At 45.7% G+C, this 24,104-nt stretch overlaps 1 long non-coding RNA gene across 2 annotated transcripts in view; it reads right to left on the bottom strand.

Annotated features, from left to right (window-relative positions):
* Positions 1–11,379: 11,379 nt before the first annotated feature.
* Positions 11,380–24,104, bottom strand: part of LOC139268632 (uncharacterized) — a 103,962-nt gene continuing 91,237 nt past the window's right edge. For both annotated transcript variants that reach the window (XR_011594074.1, XR_011594075.1), the window contains one exon: positions 11,380–12,307. This is a non-coding gene — a long non-coding RNA (uncharacterized lncRNA). The remainder of the gene's footprint in view (positions 12,308–24,104) is intronic.

Here is a 24,104-nt window from a genome sequence, read left to right as displayed (position 1 = left end):
CAGAATGTGACGGAGCTGCATTCGTTCCTGGGTCTTCTCAACTATTTCGGTAACTTCTTACCCAAATTGAGCACAGTATTAGAGCCTTTGCACAAGCTGCTCAGGAAAGGAGACAACTGGGTGTGGGATGAACTTCAAGACAGAGCCTTTGAGAAGGCTAGAAATCTGTTATGTTCCCACAAGCTACTGGTACTACATGACCCATGCACGCGTCTAGTTTTGACCTGTGATGCGTCGTCCTATGGGGTCGGCTGCGTACTCCAGCAAGGCAATGAGTCAGGCTAACTACAACTAGTTGCATACGCGTCTCAAAGCATGTCCAAGGCGGAAAGAGCCTATGGCATGGTAGAGAAAGAGGCTATAGCATGTGTTTATGGGGTAAAGAAAATGCACCAGTATCTGTTTGGACTTCGCGTCGAGCTGGAAACCGATCACAAGCCGCTTATATCATTGTTCTCGGAACATAAAGATATCAATACCAACGCGTTGTCCCGCATCCAGAGGTGGGCTCTGACATTATCTGCCTATGATTATGTCATTTGCCATAGACCAGGCACCAACAACTGCACAGATGCATTGAGCCGCTTACCGTTGCCCACACCGGAGGTGGAAACACCAATGCCTGCAGAGCTACTCATGGTCATGGATGCCTTTGAAAGTGAAGGGTTGCCTGTTACTGCTCAATAAGTTAAGACCTGGACCCAGCCAGGAACCGACCCTATCGGTTGTAAAATGTTCTGTTTTTAACGGGGATTGGTCGACCATCCCCAAGGAAATGGGTGATGAAACCAGACCGTACAGCCATCGCAAAGATGAGCTTTCCATCCAGTCCGATTGTTTACTGTGGGGTAATCGTGTTGTAATGCCCAAGAAAGGCAGGGCGAGATTTGTACGGAAGTTACATAGTACGCATCCCGGTATTGTCACGATGAAGGCTATCGCAGATCCCATGTTTGGTGGCCGGGCATTGACTCGGACTTAGAGTCATGCATGCATCAGTGCAGCACTTGCATGCAGTTAAGCAATGCCCCAAAGGAAGCTCCGTTCAGTCTGTGGTCATGGCCATCCAAACCGTGGTCTAGAATCCACATCGACTTTGTGGGCCCCTTCCTTGGTAAAATGTTTTTTGTGGTGGTGGATGAGTACTCCAAATAGATAGAATGTGTGATCACCTCATCCAGCACTTCCACTGCCACCATTGAGAACCTGAGAGCCATGTTTGCCACACATGGTCTGCCAGACATCGTTGTCAGCGACAACGGGCCGTGTTTCACGAGCCTGGAGTTTCAAGAATTCATGAAACGCAACGGCATGAAACACGTGAGGTCAGCCTCGTTCAAACTCGCATCAAATGGTCAAGCGGAGCGGCAGTTCAAACCATCAAGCAGAGCCTGAAACCCGTAACTCACGGTTCCTTGCAGACACGCCTGTCATGCATACTGCTCCATTACAGGACAAGGCCACACTCACAAACCGGGCCCCGCCTGCGGAACTATTGATGAAGAGAGTCCTCAAAACCAGGCTCTCTCTAGTCCATCCTGACCTTAACGATCATGTCAAAACCCGACGTCAACGCCAGCAGTGGTATCAGTGTTATGCGACATATCTGTAAATGATCCAATGTATGTACTTAACCATGGTCAAGGGCCCAAGTGGCTCCCGGGCAATGTTACAGATAAGGAGCGTAACCGGGTGTATATGGTTAAGCTCAAGAATGTGCAGGTGTGCAGGGAACACATTGATCAAATCAAGCTAAGACACACTGACGAACCAGAACAGTTGGAAGACACCGTGAGCTTAGATGACCAACCAACTCACGTCCAGCCATCAGAAGAACCCACTGTGGTCAACGCCCAGCCTCAAGTCATGAGAGACTCGGAAAGCACTGGGATTGTACTGAGACGATCAACCAGGGAGCTCCGGACCATCTGAACTTGAAATATGGACTTAACATAGAAACATAGAAAATAGGTGCAGGAGCAGGCCATTCAGCCCTTCTAGCCTGCACCGCCATTCAACGAGTTCATGGCTGAACATGAAACTTCAGTACCCACTTCCTGCTTTCACGCCATACCCCTTGATCCCCCGAGTAGTAAGGACTTCATCTAACTCCCTTTTGAATATATTTAGTGAATTGGCCTCAACTACTTCCTGTGGTAGAGAATTCCACAGGTTCACCACTCTCTGGGTGAAGAAGTTTCTCCTTATCTCGGTCCTAAATGGCTTACCCCTTATCCTTAGACTGTGACCCCTGGTTCTGGATTTCCCCAACATTGGGAACATTCTTCCTGCATCCAACCTGTCCAAACCCGTCAGAATCTTAAACGTTTCTATGAGGTCCCCTCTCACTCTTCTGAACTCCAGTGAATACAAGCCCAGTTGATTCAGTCTTTCTTGATAGGTCAGTCCCACCATCCCGGGAATCAGTCTGGTGAATCTTCGCTGCACTCCCTCAACAGCAAGTATGTCCTTCCTCAAGTTAGGAGACCAAAACTGTACACAATACTCCAGGTGTGGCCTCACCAAGGCCCTGTACAACTGTAGCAACACCTCCCTGCCCCTGTACTCAAATCCCCTCGCTATGAAGGCCAACATGCCATTTGCTTTCTTAACCGCCTGCTGTACCTGCATGCCAACCTTCAATGACTGATGTACCATGACACCCAGGTCTCGTTGCACCTTCCCTTTTCCTAATCTGTCACCATTCAGATAATAGTCTGTCTCTCTGTTTTTACCACCAAAGTGGATAACCTCACATTTATCCACATTATACTTCATCTGCCATGCATTTGCCCACTCACCTAACCTATCCAAGTCACTCTGTAGCCTCATAGCATCCTCCTCGCAGCTCACACTGCCACCCAACTTAGTGTCATCCGCAAATTTGGAGATACTACATTTAATCCCTTCGTCTAAATCATTAATGTATAATGTAAACAGCTGGGGCCCCAGCACAGAACCCTGCGGTACCCCACTAGTCACTGCCTGCCATTCCGAAAAGTACCCATTTACTCCTACTCTTTGCTTCCTGTCTGACAACCAGTTCTCAATCCACGTCAGCACACTACCCCCAATCCCATGTGCTTTAACTTTGCACATTAATCTCCTGTGTGGGACCTTGTCGAAAGCCTTCTGAAAGTCCAAATATACCACATCAACTGGTACTCCTTTGTCCACTTTATTGGAAACATCCTCAAAAAATTCCAGAAGATTTGTCAAGCATGATCTCCCTTTTACAAATCCATGCTGACTTGGACCTATCATGTCACCATTTTCCAAATGCGCTGCTATGACATCCTTAATAATTGATTCCATCATTTTACCCACTACTGAGGTCAGGCTGACCGGTCTATAATTCCCTGCTTTCTCTCTCCCTCCTTTTTTAAAAAGTGGGGTTACATTGGCTACCCTCCACTCGATAGGAACTGATCCAGAGTCAATGGAATGTTGGAAAATGACTGTCAATGCATCCGCTATTTCCAAGGCCACCTCCTTAAGTACTCTGGGATGCAGTCCATCAGGCCCTGGGGATTTATCGGCCTTCAATCCCATCAATTTCCCCAACACAATTTCCCGACTAATAAAGATTTCCCTCAGTTCCTCCTCCTTAATAGACCCTCTGACCACTTTTATATCCGGAAGGTTGTTTGTGTCCTCCTTAGTGAATACTGAACCAAAGTACTTGTTCAATTGGTCTGCCATTTCTTTGTTCCCCGTTATGACTTCCCCTGATTCTGACTGCAGGGGACCTACGTTTGTCTTTACTAACCTCTTTCTCTTTACATACCTATAGAAACTTTTGCAATCCGCCTTAATGTTCCCTGCAAGCTTCTTCTCGTACTCCATTTTCCCAACCCTAATCAAACCCTTTGTCCTCCTCTGCTGAGTTCTAAATTTCTCCCAGTCCCCAGGTTCGCTGCTATTTCTGGCCAATTTGTATGCCACTTCCTTGGCTTTAATACTATCCCTGATTTCCCTAGATAGCCACGGTTGAGCCACCTTCCCTTTTTTATTTTTACGCCAGACAGGAATGTACAATTGTTGTAATTCATCCATGCGTTCTCTAAATGTCTGCCATTGCCCATCCACAGTCAACCCCTTAAGTATCATTAGCCAATCTATCTTAGCCAATTCATGCCTCATACCTTCAAAGTTACCCTTCTTTAAGTTCTGGACCATGGTCTCTGAATTAACTGTTTCATTCTCCATCCTAATGCAGAATTCCACCATATTATGGTCACTCTTCCCCAAGGGGCCTCGCACAATGAGATTGCTAATTAATCCTCTCTCATTACACAACACCCAGTCTAAGATGGCCTCCCCCTTAGTTGGTTCCTCGACATATTGGTCTAGAAAACCATCCCTTATGCATTCCAGGAAATCCTCCTCCACCGTATTGCTTCCAGTTTGGCTAGCCCAATCTATGTGCATATTAAAGTCACCCATTATAACTGCTGCACCTTTATTGCATGCACTCCTAATTTCCTGTTTGATGCCCTCCCCAACATCACTACTACTGTTTGGAGGTCTGTACACAACTCCCACTAACGATTTTTGCCCTTTAGTGTTCTGCAGCTCTACCCATATAGATTCCACATCATCCAAGCTAATGTCTTTCCTAACTATTGCATTAATCTCCTCTTTAACCAGCAATGCTACCCCACCTCCTTTTCCTTTTATTCTATCCTTCCTGAATGTTGAATACCCCTGGATGTTGAGTTCCCAGCCCTGATCATCCTGGAGCCACGTCTCCGTAATCCCAATCACATCATATTTGTTAACATCTATTTGCACAATTAATTCATCCACCTTATTGCGGATACTCCTTGCATTAAGACACAAAGCCTTCAGGCTTGTTTTTTTAACACCCTTTGTCCTTTTAGAATTTTGCTGTACAGTGGCCCTTTTTGTTCTTTGCCTTGGGTTTCTCTGCCCTCCACTTTTCCTCATCTCCTTTCTGTCTTTTGCTTTTGCCTCCTTTTTGTCTCCCTCTGTCTCCCTGTATAGGTTCCCATCCCCCTGCAATATTAGTTTAACTCCTCCCCAACAGCACTAGCAAACACTCCCCCTAGGACATTGGTTCCGGACCTGCCCAGGTGCAGACCGTCCGGTTTGTACTGGTCCCACCTCCCCCAGAACCGGTTCCAATGCCCCAAGAATTTGAATCCCTCCCTGCTGCACCACTGCTCAAGCCATGTATTCATCTGCGCTATCCTGCGATTCCTACTCTGACTAGCACGTGGCACTGGTAGCAATCCCGAGATTACTACTTTTGAGGTCCTACTTTTTAATTTAGCTCCTAGCTCCTTAAATTCTTTTCGTAGGACCTCATCCCTTTTTTTACCTATGTCGTTGGTACCAATGTGCACCACGACAACTGGCTGTTCTCCCTCCCATTTCAGAATGTCCTGCACCCGCTCCGAGACATCCTTGACCCTTGCACCAGGGAGGCAACATACCATCCTGGAGTCTCGGTTGCGTCCGCAGAAACGCCTATCTATTCCCCTCACCATCGAATCCCCTATCACTATCGCGCTCCCACTCTTTTTCCTGCCCTCCTTTGCAGCAGAGCCACCTACGGTGCCATGAACTTGACTTGTGCCAAGAACTGGGGGGAATGATGTAATGTATGTACATAAGGTCTGCCCATCAACAGGGGGCACTACTGTCGGAGGTCCTAAGGTCATATGTACACTCGTGCTGGGCCCGGTATATAACCTGAACTTCACCTTTGTATCTTCACTTCTGGAAGCCTTTAAAGACCGAACAGGTTACACCTAGTCACTGGCTCACAGTACGGAGTTCATTCACTCATTTCATACACTACACTCAGTGTCATCCAAAGGTACTCTCAAGGCAACGTGGGTACAGTCGATCATACTCTGTACCTTTGGGAAGCCAACAATTCTGGAGAACCCCACAGCCCTGTCTCGCATTGCCTGCATGGTCGTAGGGAAATTGATGAACTGGTCCCTTTTGGCATACAGTGCAGCAGTCACTTGTCGAATGCAACAATGTGTGGCATGCTGCAAGATGCAGCACATGTCCCCAGTTGCTGCTTGAAATGAGGCAGAAGCATAGAAGGCAAGTGCTGCAATGACCTTCACTTCCAGAGGTAGCGCAGTCCTCCTGCCACAATCTAGCTGGCAGATCTCGGTGATGACCTCCTTTCTAAATCACAGCCTGCAAATGCAGTCTGCCTCACTCAGGTATAGGTGTGAGTGCCTGTCCCTGTAGATTCGATCAAGATATGGCCTCCTCCCCATTAATGCCCGAGCTATCTGGTTTGTGCGATGACAGCGTCGTTGTAGCAGTTGCTTCCACGTGCCATGGATGTAAACCAACCTTACTACATGAAGCATAGTAAAATGTGCATCCATAATTCTTCTTCTTAACTTTGTTATTCTTGTTATTGTGAGACTTACTGAAGCACAGCACACACACCTTTGCTGGGTGACGCCCTAGCAGAACAGACCATACCCTGGTCTGCGCACATGCGCAACATTACGCTGTCTCTATGGATATGTGGTGTACAGAGATTTATAGCACTTTATTTATAGCCTGTGCCGAAATGCCGATGTTTGCTGCTGTGTTGTGCCATCTCCGATGCATAGTTCGGAGTGCTTGCCGGCAGGATCGCTCCCTCGGCTGGACAGAAACACAGCAGCTCGGCGCTTGGATTCTATCCGCCGCCCACCCCCCAACACCCAGGCTTTTTTACAAGCTGAGCCCGGGGGCAGGGGAGCAATCCTTCAGCCAGCTGGCACTCCTCTGACCCGTGCCTGGAGCTCCGTGAGCAGAGATTCAGTGGTGTGGTGGGATGGAATTGCAAGTTGCCCATTCTCAAAAACATTCTGTGGGAAAAATGAACTTTCTGAGTTATTTTCCGAGTTCCCTCTGCAAAAACTATCATGAATTTGTGTTTTACATTGTCTTCTTCCCTCGCTCCAAAAACTCAGAAATATACTCAACGCCGATTTCCTTAAGTTAATGTAGGGTTTTCCTGATCGGTACTTAAGATCACTACACTGTCTCCTACTGGAACTCGTTCCTGTCCGGAGCATTGCGCCTTTCGAAAATTCCACTATGTGATACAAAATATTTATGTCTTTAAATTGACTTTGAAAACACACTTAAAAATGCATCTTTAAAGAGTTAATATTTTAAAAAAAACATTAAATCACCTTCCTGAGGCACTCTGATAGCCTGAGCAGTTGAACGCTTGAATCTGAATCCAATGCTTGAGAGTCGGAGTCCCAGGGCTGTCCATCACTCAGAATTGTTTATTTCATTGGGGTTAGTTCAAAGCCAGGCTGCTGAACAGGACGTACACACAGAAACAAGACGCTAAGATCTTAGAAGTGAAGGGAGGAAGAACAGCTGGCATGGTCCGACTCAGCATGATTGAATTGTGCCACCCGGCTAGATGAACACAAAGTGGTATTGATGGTGTTCGTGGCGACGTCCACAGCCCAGACTGCTCCCCACTATCCCGGCCTGAGGAGGAAGTATGAAGGGAGCAGCCCGCAGGGGAATGAAGTAAAGCCACAAGAGAAAAGAAAACACTTTTATTTTTAACAACACTCTTCCATAGACGTTATTGGAAATATTATGTAATGATCTAACCCTGCAAGTATTTCTGGCTTATTCTTTCCTTACTTTAAATATTTTCAGGATTTTGCACAGGTTCACATGTCAGTGCGATCGTACATTTGGCTTACATGGCATTTACAGCAGCATACATTAACACAACAGGCCCAAATTTACAAGTCTGTGCTACTGGCAGGGAGCCTCATCTGCTAGAAGTGCATATCGGAAATTCAGGCTTGAACTGCCCATGATTTTCCGTCCTGCGGCATCACATGCTGAATTTCCAACATGTGCTCCCAGCAAGCAAGACTCCCCACTGGTAGCGCCAGCTCATAAAATCAGCCTTAATGAGTCTGCTGACATAGTTGTCTTCAGTAGTATAGTAGTGATATGCAATTCAGGGCCAGGTTGTGTTGCTAACTGTGGATGAGGAGAGATGTAGCTGGGAGGAGCGTACTAGGGATGCCACTCTCTTGGGTGGCTGTTGTTTCTTGTGATGTTTGAAATGAGGGGTTAGATGCAATATATAAGTGTAAGGAAAAGATGTACATTCACCAATGTACATATATGGGCTGCACTATGACCCTTTTTGGGTGACTTATATATAGATAGGGTTGCCAACTCTGGATGGAGGCATTCCTAGAAGTTTTGGTCATGTGATATTCAGTCACATGACACAATTACTGCAGTTTGCAAATGTTATTTTACCCACTTTATAAAGGTTGGGTCCCCTGTAGTTCAGTGCCTTTGTTCGCTGTTCCTTTCTTCTTTAACTTATACTTAAATTGGCTTCTTGCTTCTTTCAGCAACATTGGAGACTTTTTGACATATTCATAAGTCAACGCAAGACATAATGTAGTTTAGCTGCACCTTTAACTCTGCTTTCACAAGACTTGCATTTAACCAGTTCTTTTCTTTGCTCCAAAGCTGAGTCATTAAGTTGAAAACCCTTTGCCGTAAAATGTAGTAGTCATCCTAAAGCTTGTCAAAATCAATCTCAACATGAAGACCTTTAGCCAGCTTCTCAATATCAGACCATTTCACTTCGTTGTCCAGTGAGAGGATTGACATTTGTTTGAAAACAGATGTCTCGAAATCATACCATTTCTCAAGGTATGCAATGCATCTTGACAGTCTCTTATCTGCTTCCTCATTAAATTTTCTCCTCTTAACAGAGAGAGATTGAGTAAAATAGTCTGAGCTGATTGTCCAAAGAACATGTCCTCTTTCCTACCCTGCAATTTAGAACAAAGACCTGCCATGACACAGTGTAGCTCTGTGCAGGTGGCATTGGTGCATTCTAGCTTTGTGAGTGCTTCATGAAATATTACCATAAGGTAACGTAGGAAGTAAATGTAACAAAGAGGAAGAGGCACCTGCTCATCCTCATTAAATGCTTCCCACGTAATCTTTGTACATTCTTCTCTGAAACAAAATGTGCCTTTAATGCAGGCCAGCTTTGCAGGACTTGCTCCCCCGCAGGCCGAAGGGACAGCCACCTTGTTGTCACATGACACAGAGGTTCTTTATACTCAATTTCTACAAAGTTGAAAAATGAACTGAGAGATTCTACCTTTTTAGCAGAGAAAGAGAATTTGTTATACACATACAGAATAATCATTCCACATCAAAACTCACAGCTACCATGTTGTTTTTAACAGTTATGAATTATATGGCACTTGTATCCAACCTGAATCATTTTGTCATTCAACAGTTTCAGCTTCTGGTAAATTGACTTGTGTTTAACAAAATTGACAGAGGCATTATCAGCTACATAGGACGAAATGCAGTTTATATTGAGGCGGTAATGTTCGAAATGTGCAACAATAGCATCACTTGTCTCATTGTTGTCATGGTAAAAATCAAGTAAGGCATGTTTAATCCCTTCCATCCTGAAAAAAAAATCGAACAACTACAGGGAAAAACTTGTTTCGCTTATTTGAGGCATCCATTTCACTGAGAAAATATGTGGTAATTGAAAATCATTAACTAAAAGCTCCTGCAATTTCGGAGCCAAAACATTCTCAGTGATGCTGCTTGCAATTGTGCATCCACAAGACATTTATTTGGCAATTTCTTAACCTGGTAGAAAATTTGGAAGCAATTTACTACCATAGTTTTGACTTAATTAACTTAAGTGGTGAATCACACCATGGCAAACTTCTCCTATTTCTGGTGCTGTCACATCATTTTCCTGATTGTTGTCAATAAAAATGTAATATGAAGTATTTATTCTCGACTTTTCACTGCATCTTTGTGTCTTGCACGTCCCGTACGCATGACAATGGCCCTTCTCCATATTTAATGGAAAATGGTTGATAACACAAGGTACATTCAGCTGTGAATTCATTAATTTTGCAAAGCCAATTATTACATTCGGGATTATCCTTACTCAAGTTGTCATTGTAAGTACAATTGTACTTTTTTAACGATAGCTTCAGAGTTATTAGGTTGTAAAGGATCACTGTTGTAGTCCTCCATTGAAAACTGGATTAATGCAGAACGCTGCTATTGCTCACGAACCAGGGTTAGGCTTGGTTTCTATAATAGTGACATATTACTGACTTTACAGTAGCATCACCATTAGTCGCACGCATTGGCTCAGTGAGTAGCACACTCACCACTGTCAGAAGGTTGTGGGTTTAAGTCCCACTCCAGGGACTTGAGCACAAAAATCTAGGCTGACACTCCAGTGCAGTGCTGAGGCTCCCTGCACTGTCGAAGGTGCTGTCTTTCAGACGTGATGTTAAACCGTGTCTGCCCTGTCTGCTTTCTCAGGTGGATGTAGAAGATCCCATGGCACTATTTTGAAGAAGAGCAGGGAAGTTATCCCCAATATCTTGGGCCAATATTAATCCCTCAATCAACATAACAAAAACAGATGATCTGGTCATTATCACATTGCTGTTTGTGGGAACTTGCTGTGTGCAAATTGGCTGCCGTGTTTCCTACATTACAACAGTGACTACACTCCAAAAGCCCTTCATTAGCTGTAAAGTGCTTTGAGATATCTGATGGTCGTGAAAGGCGCTATATAAATCCAAGTCTTTCTTTTCTTTCTCATAGCACCAGAGCAGTGACCACACAGTCACATCAATGAGATGGTTAAGAGATTTTTCTCTCAGGTTCCTTAACTTGCTTGCAGTTGCAGCAGTGTCCAGAAAATCAATCTTAATCATGTAGGTTGCCAACACACAAAATATTAATGCAACCAGATAAAAGCAGAGAGTAATTGCACTGCATTGTACTGTCGCTGCAGGGAGATGTTTTTCTTTACCGTCAAGAAGTTGCAGGCACTCCTGGTTCCGGTCATTGCAAAAATACTCTCTCAATACAGATTCTTCCGCCTCCACACCAGTACCGACTCCCTCTCCATCTTTCCACTTCTGGGAACTCCTCCAGCCATGTGCACTCGGCACACCCAGGCAGCAGTTCCGACTTGAGCCGAGCTCTCTCCAATCCAATGCAAGCTTACGGATCTCCAAAAGTGCAGCAAGCAGGCGCAGCGTGGCAGAAAATTGGTTGCTACACCATTTTAAAATGACAGCCTCGTTCTCCATCTAAATAAAACAATGCGCAGCAAAAGGTAGGTCACCTCCAAAGAAACTTTTCTCCCGAGTTGCCAGTGGCAGTAATCGGGATATGAACCGTCAATGTCAGGAGATTCCTGTCAAAACCGGGAGTCTTGGGAACCCTATGTATAGACAGAGAATATAGGAAAAAGGTGGTAAACTTCTCGGAACTGACGATTAACAACAACAACAACAAATTGTATTTATATAGTGCCTTTAATGTAGTGAAACGTCACAAGGTGCTTCACAGGGGTATTATGAAATTAAAAATTTGACACCGCGCCGCATAAGGAAAAATTAGGGCAGGTGACCAAAAGCTTGTTCAAAGAACTATGTTTTAAGGAGCATCTTGAAGGAGGAAAGAGAGGTAGATAGGTGGAGAGGTTTAGGAAGGGAATTCCAGAGCTTAGGGCCTAGGCAACAGAAGGCATGACCACCAATACTTGAGCGATTATAATCAGGGATGCTCAAGGGGGCAGAATTAGAGGAGTGCAGGCATCTCAGGGGGTTGCGGGGCTGGAGGAGTTTACAGAGATAGGGAGGGGCGAGGCATGGAGGAATTTGAAAATAACGTTGAGAATTTTGAAATTGAGGCGTGTCTTAACCAGAAGCTAATGCAGGTCAGCGAGCACAGGGGTGATGGGTGAGCGGGACTTGGTGCGAGTTAGAACATGGGCAGCCGAGTTTTTGATCACCTCTAGTTTAAGTAGGGCAGAATGTGGGAGGCCAGCCAGAAGTGCTTTGGTATAGTCAAATCTAGAGGTAACAATGGCATGATCTTTAAAGTAAAATCTGTGTTGCAATGTTAATGTCCACTTGGAAAGAATCAAGCTTTGAAGCAAAACAGCAAGCCAGCATTGATGTATTTTCCACCTGATGCATAAACAAATGGGGAAGCATGTGACTGCTCCAGCATTGGTGCCAATGCTATTTTCATAATGCCTCGATTACTGGTGATTGGTGCAGTGGCTTGTGCTATAGAATAGCCTGCAGTTCACTCCCCTCTTCTCCTGAATGTGGAGAGACAACAGACGCCTGGTATCTCATCCACTTTTCGTGTGTGTGGGTCTTGACAGTGAGCCTCAGCGAGCTGGTTCTATCTTGGGTGGGGGAGGGGAGGCCGGATCCTGTCAACAAATGAGCACCTGCCAGGAGAGGAAGGAGGAGGTCACTTGATACCAATCACAAATGGAAACATTGACTGAGTTTCTTTACGTATCTAGCTTGTGACCAATTGTAGCACTTCAACCTGGCAGAGATCAGCCAACTCAGCACATGGGAAATCAAACTCGGACCTTCTAATATTGCAGTGGGCGATGCATTTGCCATCTAGACCATCAGAGAAGCTTTATATTTTTGTTACTCTTGTATTTTGCAATTCAGCATCAGCTAATCTTCACATAAAAAAGAAAATCACCTCAGGAAAAATAAATATGTATGCAAAAAAATAACTAGAAGCAATCACAAAGGTAGTTCAATCAAGAAAGGGGTTAATTTTACTTGTCATAAGCTACTGCTGGTTTGTGTGACTTTCTCCCCCTCCGAGTATTTTCTTTTTCTTTGAAATAATCAAAAAAACACCCTTTGCTGATTTTGTGAGCCGACCGACCGGTAGATCGCGGTATTGGTGCAGCTGTCACAGATCAGCCTCAAAACTGTGGCAGGCAGCATTTGGCACAGCTGAAAGAAAGATCTCTGACTAATGGCCTTTCATAAACACTTTTTTCCTCCAATTTCTGCAAATATTATGAAACCTAAATAGGCCCTACTCTTTGCAAACCAAGAAGGTCGAAAAATTCATGCCATGTGCCTCCAGCAGATTAATTGTCCCAATACTAGGCGCCTTGGTTTTGTTTTTGCACTGCCCTCAAGGCACTGTCTGAGGCTGCTCTGTTCAAACTACTTCTCCGACTTCTCTTGTTAATGGTTCCCCCACCCTCCCGCCTCCCTTTTCCCCTCCCCCCAAATGATGCCGGCCATTCAACAACTTTTTAAGTATAAATTACACCAGCTCTCCATTTCAGTCACCATATTAAACCAATGTTTTATGGAACTACAAAGCAAGACAGAGAGATTTAAAATCTGTAGGCAATTGTTTCATTAAATCCATGAATGGGAATAGAATGAGAATTAAAAGCAGTTCCTGGTCCCTTACGGTCAAATACAGCTCTCATTTATAAAGCAATCAAGTGATTACAATTAAACCTTTTCATAAATCACACTGACATCCCTTCTTCATTTCTCTATATTTCACCTTGCTTTTAAGTAATGCAACCCAGTTTTTGCTTCAGTGACTAAAAAAGGTCATGTTTCTCTATAAAAGCCTTAAAATGTGTTCATGCTGTGACAGACTGGTGCTTTAAAACAAAATTATATTTGACAGGCTAAGCTTAATTCTCATGAATTTCATTTCTATGCTGATTAATATGAATACGAGAAACCTGACTAATACAGATATTAATGATAATGGATATCATAAAAAGGGAGAAATTTACATCAGGAAAAAATATTTATGGGAGGATTATTGAAAATATAACAGTGAGCTGTGAAAGTTGTTATTTCATAACCATTAACAAATCATTATTGAAAAATGTTCCCTCGCCCGGTTGAAAATCATCATCATCGCCAGCATTCTTTCTGAGTGACTCTTCAGGTGGCTTGGGTAAGTGTCTCCTTTGCATAAACATCCTTTGTTCTATATGCCAATACATTTTGCTGCCACTTCCCCTTCCCCTCCTACTCCAAGTATCACAAATCCCTTTTTACCTCACAGCCTCTACGGTGAAAGTAGCCTGGGACAGGGTAATGGTGCAAGGCTCTTTTACAACGCAAGAGACCGTGGGAAGTTACAAAGTGCGGCAAGAAGAAAGATTTTTACTGTAAGGTAACCCAATGTGTTTTATTACTGTGTCAGCTTGGATCAGTTAGTAGCAAGTTACCGCTAAGTCATAGAGTTGCAGGTTCAAATCCCATTCCAGGATTTAAGTGCACATTCTGGGCTGACACTTCAGTGCAGTACTGAGGGAGTGCTGCATTATTCGAGACGCTGAGGCCAAAATTGTCCCCCTCCATAAGCTCCATTCCCGCCTTTAAGAGGTAGGAATGGCGTGGAGAGACCTTACCAACCGGGGTCAGACGGATGGGTCCGCCCCGACCGAAATTGCCCGTGGGCCGGAAACGGCGGGAACGTGTTACCACACCACCCGTTTTCCCACTGCTTCAGGCATGTGCTGATCCCTTACCGACCTGCGGCGACACCCTTTCTGACCCACGCACGGAATTGCCCTGCGGGAGCGGCGCCGCCACCAGTCGGTGCCACTGACAGCTTTCCCCAGCAGGGAGCTGTCTGTGTCTGGGCGGTGCATCCACCCTTAAAGGGGAGGTCGCACTGCCAGCAACTTTATGTTATTTTTTATTGTCGGCCGACTGCCAGGTTGGGCCAACAATTATGCCCACGGGTTTGGCTGGGCTGCCAACAGGCAGCCAGCAACCCCTCTTGGGTGCCAGGCCGCTGGCCCAGCCGAAACCCTCCCTGGTGGCCCAGTGTTTGCCACTAACGTGGCTGCAGAGTTCACAGTGGCCCTCCCCTTTAACTGAAGTGGAGGGACGTTGTGACATGTCAACGTGACACAGAATGTCTGCGTCGCGCTGACATCATCACCGCGGCGCTGATGACTTGGAGCGATGGCCACTCCGACCCGCCCGCACTTCCGCCCACTGACGACATGCAACACCACTCCAACCGGGGTGAAAAAAAGTCCTGAATTTCCCCAGATTATCCGCCCCATGTTTTGGGGCGGACAGAACACTTACAAAACGGTAAGTGCGCCCCATTTGGGGCAGAGGACAATTTCGGCCCCTCTGTCTTTTGGATGAGTAGTTAAACCAAGTCCCCCTCTGCCTGCCTTGGTAACTCAAGTGGACACTAAGGATCCTATCGCAGTTTTCAAAGAGGAGCAGGGAATTCTCTTGGTGCCATGACAAACATTATTTCCTCAGCCAACACCACCAAAATACATATTAACTGGTCATTCAACTTATTGCCATTGCTAGGATCTTGTGATGATGCTGATGGCATATTTAAACGGAGGATGGAGGATCTTATATCACAGTTGTCAGTGACTGCTACGGTTGCACGCAGAACGCAGTGTGAGTCTGCGACTTGCAAATGGCACTTTAATATGTCATGACACATGGTCAGTGAGAGATTTCAATGGGGGCAGTACTAGTTCGCCAGCATATTATGCTGGTTGCTATTGGCAGGCGGCTTCAAGCTGGAAGAACGGTTCTTGGCCATGTTGGACCACAGATTCGAAGAGCTCGCAGATGTATGGGGAGGAAGCCTTATCCCCCACGAGTTTACAGGGAACATTGCTCATACCTCCAGATCTCTGAGGCGCAGTGCGTTAGAAGGCTGCGTGTCCAAAAAGAAGTGCTGACAGAGATATGCCAGCTCCTACAGGCAGACCTACAGTCTACCAGTGCCAACAGGACTGCGCTGCCCGTCGATGTTAAGGTGACTGTGGCGATGGCCTTCTATGCCTCCGGCTCCTTCGAGGCAGCAGCAGGAGACATAGGCAGCATCTCTCACCACGCTGCACATTGCTGCATTCGCCAGGTTACAAGGACACTGTACGCATGCAGAATGGACTTCATAAAGTTCTCAATAAGTAGGGACAGCCAGAATGAGAGGGCTCTAGGGTTTGGATGATTTGCAGGCTTCCCCAAGGTTCAAGGTGCCATTGACTTTACACACATTGCCTTGCAAGCACCATTACACAATGCAGAGTTCCTCAGAAACCGAAAGGAGGCAGTCTTCAATACTCCCCTCAACGGATCTCCGAATTCATGTGCTGTATGCTGCACAATTTAGCCATCACGAGGGGCCAGGTATTGCCAGTGAGGATTGCAGGACCACCTCAGGAGGAGGAGGTGGACGAGGAAGAGGAGCCTGGTGAGGAACCCATTGTGGTGAGACCACAACCACAGGGGAGGCTTTCATCAGTAGCTCATCATTAACTGGTTTGCTTGAATGGGGATGGTGAAGTTGCAGAGATGACTCGCTACTCTATGCCACCATGCCGGCTAATCTACACTGCAATGAGACACAAAGGCAAAGGTCAAACAAACATTTTTATACACATGAATAATTAACAAAGTCCCCCCGCCCCGCACCCCAGGCCCTCAAAAACCCCAAATTATACAATGGGTAAAGTAAGAGTGAATAAACAGAAAACTGCTTCCTGGACTTAACAAGATGTAAATAAACACAAAACTGCTTCATGCAGTAAACAAAATGCAAAGAAACACCAAACTGCTTCCTGCAGCAAGACAATTCAAGTTATCACATAACTATGTACAATTTTTACAATGCTACATATAGCCATGAGCACCAACTTGTGCCAGGACTTTATGACTCATGTCCACACTTCCCCCCCTTTCCCTTCAAACTCCTCCCACACCTGCTGCTCCTCCTCAATGAGGCCTCAGTGCGTACAGCAAAGCTGGGGGGCCAGACAATGCAGACGGCATCTGATGTCGCCCTGGACCAGCGCTTGGCCTGGAAGGCCTGGTTACAGACTGCTGCACCTCATCATTGGCGGGAGCAGTCACTGGTGGCTGGGGTGTCAAATGTGTATGGTGCATGGTTGGCGAGTCAGAGGTGGGAGCCAGGATGCTGTAATCCTGAGGAAGGACAGCACCTTCCATTTCCTGGGAGCCACTGACTCTCCGACGGGTTGGCCCTCAACATCCGGAGCACGATGCGTCTCCACAACTTGCTGGACTGCTTCAGCACCATCCCTTCCTTGTTGGACAGTAGGGAATGCAGAAAGTATGGTAGCAGCCATCGACTGCAATTGACCAAGCTGAAGCTGAGCTTGTGCCTGCGATGCCTCCGGATCTGCGATGTGATCAAGGGCACGCGCCATACATACTCTCTGGAATGCCACTATCGCTGCTTGAGGCCATCAGCCTCACTGGACTCCCGAGTCACACTGACAACCTGTGACGCTGCCTCCGCAACAATCACAGTAAGCTTGTCGATGCTCTCTGGGATCCGTCCCAGTGTATCCATAAGCTCACGGTGCATTCCTGTGGTTTCCCTGGACATTTCCACCAAGTCCAGTTCCATGGCTGCCTGTCGTTGGGCAGACCGACTTTGCTGACTCACCCTCCGGAGAGCTGGCCTGCGAGATTCCCCTCTCACACTTCGTTGCTGGACACAATAGGGGCCAGGAGCCACCGACTCCTCAAACCCCGGGAAATCTGCCTCGTCCCCAGATGTAGTTAGTCCAGACGGGACTACTAGTGGGCTCTGTGGCTCTGGCAGAAGACTCTCTTCCCTTCCCTCATTGTCTCCCCCATGGCCAGATGTAGAGGTCACTCTTGAAGGATGCTGCGCTTGTGGCTGATCATCTGCAAGCAGAAAACAACAGACGTGTGGCTAGCAGCAGGGAAGGGGGCAGGGTGATAGGAGGAAGGTGGCATTGCACATGTTCACTTGCATGCCCACCGCCACTTCATGGTATGTCTCAATGCAGTCTCTTCAGTCGCTCTATCCATTTACATCCCTCAGCATCGCCCCCAGCAACTGATGAGCTGGTCGAGGGCCGACACCCGTTCCTTGACATCATTCAGTGGCAATAATTGGGGTGGCCCTCCGTCTGTTCGCAGTTGCTCCCTTCTGTTGTGGGAGTGCTTAGACTGCAAAAAGAAAAATAGGAAGGGTTCAGAAAAGGTTTCTCTGCTGTTGTGGCACATATGCCTACCATAATACAATAGGTGAAATTGTGTGAATGTTCTAGTGGCTTCCGTTCAATCTGTTTAGATGTTGCATGTGCTTCGTGAGGAATTGTTAGGAGGTTAGAGGGATGTAACATGGGGGCTGTAGGTGATCTTTCTGAAAGGCATAGCAACAGTGGGAGTGTATTGTAAGGAAGAATGTAAATGATTGAGTTTATGTGCATGGATCATTAGAAGGCAAAAGGTCCAGAAGTAAGCCTTTATCTTGGTTATGCATTGTGAAAGCCACCCCACAGACTGTTGAGAGGAACCAACCAGAAAATGGGTCATTTTCCGGTTGGCAAACAGTAACTAGTGGGGTGCCGCAGGGATCAGTGCTGGGTCCTCAACTATTTACAATCTATATTAATGACTTGGATGAAGGGACCGAGTGTAATGTAGCCAAGTTTGCTGATGATACAAAGATGGATGGGAAAGCAAATTGTGAGGAGGACATAAAAAAATCTGCAAAGGGATATAGACAGACTAACTGAGTGGGCAAAAATTTGGCAGATGGAGTATAATGTGGGAAAATGTGAGGTTATCCACTTTGGCAGAAAAAATAGAAAAGCAAATTATTATTTAAATGGAGAAAAATTGCAAAATGCTGCAGTACAGAGGGACCTGGGGGTCCTTGTGCATGAAACACAAAAAGTTAGTATGGAAGTACAGCAAGTAATCAGGAAGGCAAATGGAATGAAAGACAAAGGGGATAGAGTATAAAAGCAAAGAAGTCCTGCTACAACTGTAGAGGGTATTGATGAGGTCACACCTAGAGTACTGCGTACAGTTTTGGTCTCCATATTTAAGGAAGGATATACTTGCATTGGAGGCTGTTCAGAGAAGATTCACTGGGTTGATTCCGGCGATGAGGGGGTTGACTTATGAAGATAGGTTGAGTAGTTTGGGCCTGTACTCAGAAGGATAATGAGGGAGCTCGACAAAGTGGATGCAGAGAGGATATTTCCACTCATAGGGGAAGCTATAGGGTGCATAGTCTCAGAATAAGGGGCCACCCATTTAAAACTGAGATGAGGAGGAATTTCTTCTCTCAGAGAGTTGTAAATCTGTGGCATTCTCTACCCAGAGAGCTGTGGAGGCTGGGTCATTGAATATATTTAAGATGGAGATAGTCAGATTTTTGAGCGATAAGGGAATAAAGCGTTATGAGGAGCGGGCAGGAAAGTGGAGCTGAGCCCATGATCAGATCAACCATGATCTCATTAAATGGCAGAGCAGGCTCGAGGGGCCAAATGGCCTACTCCTGTTCCTATTTCTTATGTTCTTATATGCATTAAAAACTTTACATAGTGTGAGATTCATATTAGAAGTCATGGAGGCATACATAAATGCAAATGGTACTCACCCTGACGTCTCTGGTATGGTCGTTGAACTTTTTACGACACTTAGTGGCAGTTCTGGACACAGTGTCTGCAGCAGACCCCTCCTGAGCAATGTCCCTCCTCCAAAGTCTTTTAAAAACAGGTGGGAGTGGTCTGGCTCCCCCAGCAAGATGGAGTGAGGACCATCTCCTCTCCACTACGCTCACTAAGGCCTCACACGCCTTATTGGTGAAGAATCTGGCACGCTGCCTTCCCTCCTGCTCCTCCATCTCTGCAGAAGTGGCTGAAGTGGGGGGGTTTATATGCGCATGCAGCGGGAAGCTGCCGCACCCTGCATTATCGTTTGCAACCAGGAAATAAAAAGATAGCGCATGCGCAAAATGGCTATCTCCTTTAACGACACAAGTTTCGGCTCGGGCACACAAAGCCCATTGTGCAATGCCTGATTTAACACCAACGCGCCTCCATATTACTTTTTCACTGCAATGTGCAGTCAAAGGCGCAAACTATTTTCAGTTTCATGCTAACTTTAATGCCCCACCGCGATTAACGCTCTGAAATCCGAAAAGCCCAAAATCCAGCCCTTAATCTTTACCAAGATAGTTATACTTTGTAGTGCTATACATGTAAGAAAATTATTAATGTACCCTGAAAAATGGAATCCATTCACCTCCCACCCAAATATTTTTCAATATTTAGCTCAGAAACACACCAAAGAGTTAATTACTGTCAAAAACAGAAAATGCTATGGGTCGCCATAATTCATTGAGAACTATTGATTTAGTTAGACCTGAAAATACCCAGATCTATCTTACCACCACCTTTCTCAACCCCTCCACTGCATCTGATTTGTCAGACTGCTTGTCCAACATCCATAGAAACATAGAAACATAGAAAATAGGTGCAGGAGCAGGCCATTCAGCCCTTCTAGCCTGCACCGCCATTCAATGAGTTCATGGCTGAACATGAAACTTCAGTACCCCCTTCCTGCTTTCTCGCCATAACCCTTGATCCCCCGAGTAGTAAGGACTTCATCTAACTCCCTTTTGAATATATTTAGTGAATTGGCCTCAACTACTTTCTGTGGTAGAGAATTCCACAGGTTCACCACTCTCTGGGTGAAGAAGTTTCTCCTCATCTCGGTCCTAAATGGCTTACCCCTTATCCTCAGACTGTGACCCCTGGTTCTGGACTTCCCCAACATTGGGAACATTCTTCCTGCATTTAACCTGTCTAAACCCGTCAGAATTTTAAACGTTTCTATGAGGTCCCCTCTCATTCTTCTGAACTCCAGTGAATACAAGCCCAGTTGATCCAGTCTTTCTTGATAGGTCAGTCCCGCCATCCCGGGAATCAGTCTGGTGAATCTTCGCTGCACTCCCTCAATAGCAAGAATGTCCTTCCTCAAGTTAGGAGACCAAAACTGTACACAATACTCCAGGTGTGGCCTCACCAAGGCCCTGTCCAACTGTAGCAACACCTCCCTGCCCCTGTATTCAAATCCCCTCGCTATGAAGGCCAACATGCCATTTGCTTTCTTAACCGCCTGCTGTACCTGCATGCTAACCTTCAATGACTGATGTACCATGACACCCAGGTCTCGTTGCACCTTCCCTTTTCCTAATCTGTCACCATTCAGATAATAGTCTGTCTCTCTGTTTTTACCACCAAAGTGGATAACCTCACATTTATCCACATTATACTTCATCTGCCATGCATTTGCCCACTCACCTAACCTATCCAAGTCACTCTGCAGCCTAATAGCATCCTCCTCGCAGCTCACACTGCCACCCAACTTCGTGTCATCCGCAAATTTGGAGATACTGCATTTAATCCCCTCGTCTAAATCATTAATGTACAATGTAAACAGCTGGGGCCCCAGCACAGAACCTTGCGGCACCCCACTAGTCACTGCCTGCCATTCTGAAAAGTACCCGTTTACTCCTACTCTTTGCTTCCTGTCTGACAACCAGTTCTCAATCCACGTCAGCACACTACCCCCAATCCCATGTGCTTTTACTTTGCACATTAATCTCTTGTGTGGGACCTTGTCAAAAGCCTTCTGAAAGTCCAAATATACCACATCAACTGGTTCTCCTTTGTCCACTTTACTGGAAACATCCTCAAAAAATTCCAGAAGATTTGTCAAGCATGATTTCCCTTTCACAAATCCATGTTGACTTGGACCTATCATGTCACCATTTTCCAGATGCACTGCTATGACATCCTTAATAATTGATTCCATCATTTTACCCACTACTGAGGTCAGGCTGACCGGTCTATAATTCCCTGTTTTCTCTCTCCCTCCAATTCTAGATGAGCCACTATTTTTTCCAATTAAACATTTGAGAGACTAAAAGCAATTGTCTTCTGTTCCCACCACGAACTTTGATCCCTACCCACCAACTCCATCCCTCTCCCTGGCCACCGTCTCCAGCTGAATCCGATTGTTCATAATCTCAGCGTTGGATTTGACCCTGAGCTGAGTTTCCGACCCCATATCCCCTCTATCACCAAGACTGCCTACTTCTACCTCCATAATGTTTCCTGTCTCTGCCCCTGCCTCAGCCAATCTGCTACTGAAACCCCCATCCATGTTTTTGTTGCCTCCAGACTCGATTATTCCAATGTTCTCCTGGCCAGCCTCCCACCTTCCACCTTCCATAAACTCGAGCTCATCCAAAACTCTGCTGCCCATATCTTAACTCGTACCAAGTCCCGTTCTCCCCTGACCCATGTGTTCACTGACCTACATTGCCTTGATTTTAAAATGATCATTCTCATGTTTAAATCTGTCCACGATCTCACCCCTCCCTATCTCTGTACCCTCCTCTAGCCCTACAATCCTCCAAGAAATCAATATTCCTCCAACTCTGCCTCTTGTGCACCCCTACCTCCTTCACCTCATGGTTGGCGGCCATGCCTTCAGCCAGCTAGGCCCTAAGCTCTGAAATTGCCTCCCCAAACCTGTTCGCCTTTCCTCTTTCCAGATGCTGTTTAAAACCTACCTTTTTGACCAAGCCTTTGGTCAACTGCACTAATGTCTCCTCCTTTGGCTCGGTGTCAATTTTTGTCTGACAATGCTTCGGTGAAGCACCTTGCAACATTTTCATACGTTAAAGGTGCTATATAAATTCACATTCACATTCACATTACCTCCACCCTACCTCAGCTCAGCTACCACTGAACCCCTCAAACATGCCTTTATCGCCTCCAGACTCAGCCCATCCCCTATTTTTGCCTATGCCTCAATCTCTGCAGTTCTCTTTCTACCTTTTTATCTCCCTCTCCTCCTTTAAGACACCCCTTCAAGCCCACTTCTTTAACCAAGCCTTAGACACGGTGCAACAAAGTTCCTTCGATTGATTTCTGTGAGGAGAGATTGAGTAGATTGGGCCTATACTCTCGGGAGTTTAGAAGAATGATAGGTGATCTCATTGAAACATAAGATTCTGAGGGGAATTGACAGGGTAGATGCTGAAAGGTTGTTTCCCCGGGCTGGAGAATCTAGAACTAGGGGTCATCGTCTCAGGATAAGGGGTCGGCCTTTTAAGATTGAGATGAGGAGGAATTTCTTTACTCAGAGGGTTGTGAATCTTTGAAATTCTCTACCCCAAAGGGCTGTGGATGTTGAGTCATTGAGTATATTCAAGGCTGAGATCGATAGATTTTTGGACTATAGAGGAATCAAAGGATCTGGGGATCAGGCAGGAAAGTGGAGTTGAGGCAGAAGATCAGCTGTGATCTTATTAATTGGTGGAGCAGCCTCGAGGCGCGCTATTGCCTACTCCTGCTCCTAATTCTTATGCTGTTATGTTCTTATCACCCAATCTTATTTCTCCTTTGGTTCAACATTGATTTTTTTCCTTACAGCTCTGTATACTATTAAAATGCAAGTTTTTATTGTGGCGAGAACCTTGACTACTTTTGTCCATGATAAATGACTTTGTTCTAACCCAAACAATTTGACAAAATATCTATTTGAATATTTGGTGGAGGTATTACATTGCAACAATAAAGAACTGAAATTTGAAAAAGTCATTCGGCTAGAACCTCCACTTTTTTTTCATGCATAATGCCCACTTAATGCCCATTTTACTGCTGAAATGACGTATAACGCCCATATCGTGCCCATTTTGGCACAAAATGGAAAATGATGGGAATTTTTAGGAAACTTATCGCTGAGCCTTACTTTCCCCATGTACTTAACGCTGGGAAAAAATATTACCTCCCGCCCACTTTTTTGGGGTGGAATCATCAGAATGGGCGAAATCAACACCCAAAATATCGCCCAGCCTTATTTTCCACACGGAATTAAGGTCGAGATTCAATAATACCGGCCGCCATTTTTTTTTGTCATAAAGAGCACATTTGGCGAAACTAGCGCCCAGGAGATCGGCCACCATCACTTTCACCACCTTGCCCACAAATCGCTCATAATATCGCTCGCCCAAAAAAACATCCAGAAAAAGTGGAACTGTTCTGAACGAACGCCAGCGGTGTGGCTGGCATTTTTAAAATCGCAGGTCGCTTATTCAAAAGGCTGCCTCAACTTTGGGGGAGTTTGCATTGACTCTGGAGTTCTTCTCAGGTGAAGTGAACATCTCAACAGACATATTTTCAGACTCTGGACTATTGGGGGTTTACTCCAGGTGTATTTTAGTGAGAAAATCATTGCTTCTGATCAATCGCTATTATACTTTCAATGCAATGGGACCACCAAACAATAACTGTGCTTAAGCAGTGCTTCAGATGTCTTGACCACTCAAGAGGGAAGCTACAATACAACCCTGAACAAGTAGCTAAATTCATGGTC

This window comes from Pristiophorus japonicus, chromosome 8 (assembly GCF_044704955.1).
Source record: "Pristiophorus japonicus isolate sPriJap1 chromosome 8, sPriJap1.hap1, whole genome shotgun sequence".
NCBI classification, from domain to species: domain Eukaryota; kingdom Metazoa; phylum Chordata; class Chondrichthyes; family Pristiophoridae; genus Pristiophorus; species Pristiophorus japonicus.
The sequence above is the reverse complement of the archived record's forward strand: the minus strand, read 5'-3'. Positions and strand labels throughout refer to the sequence as shown.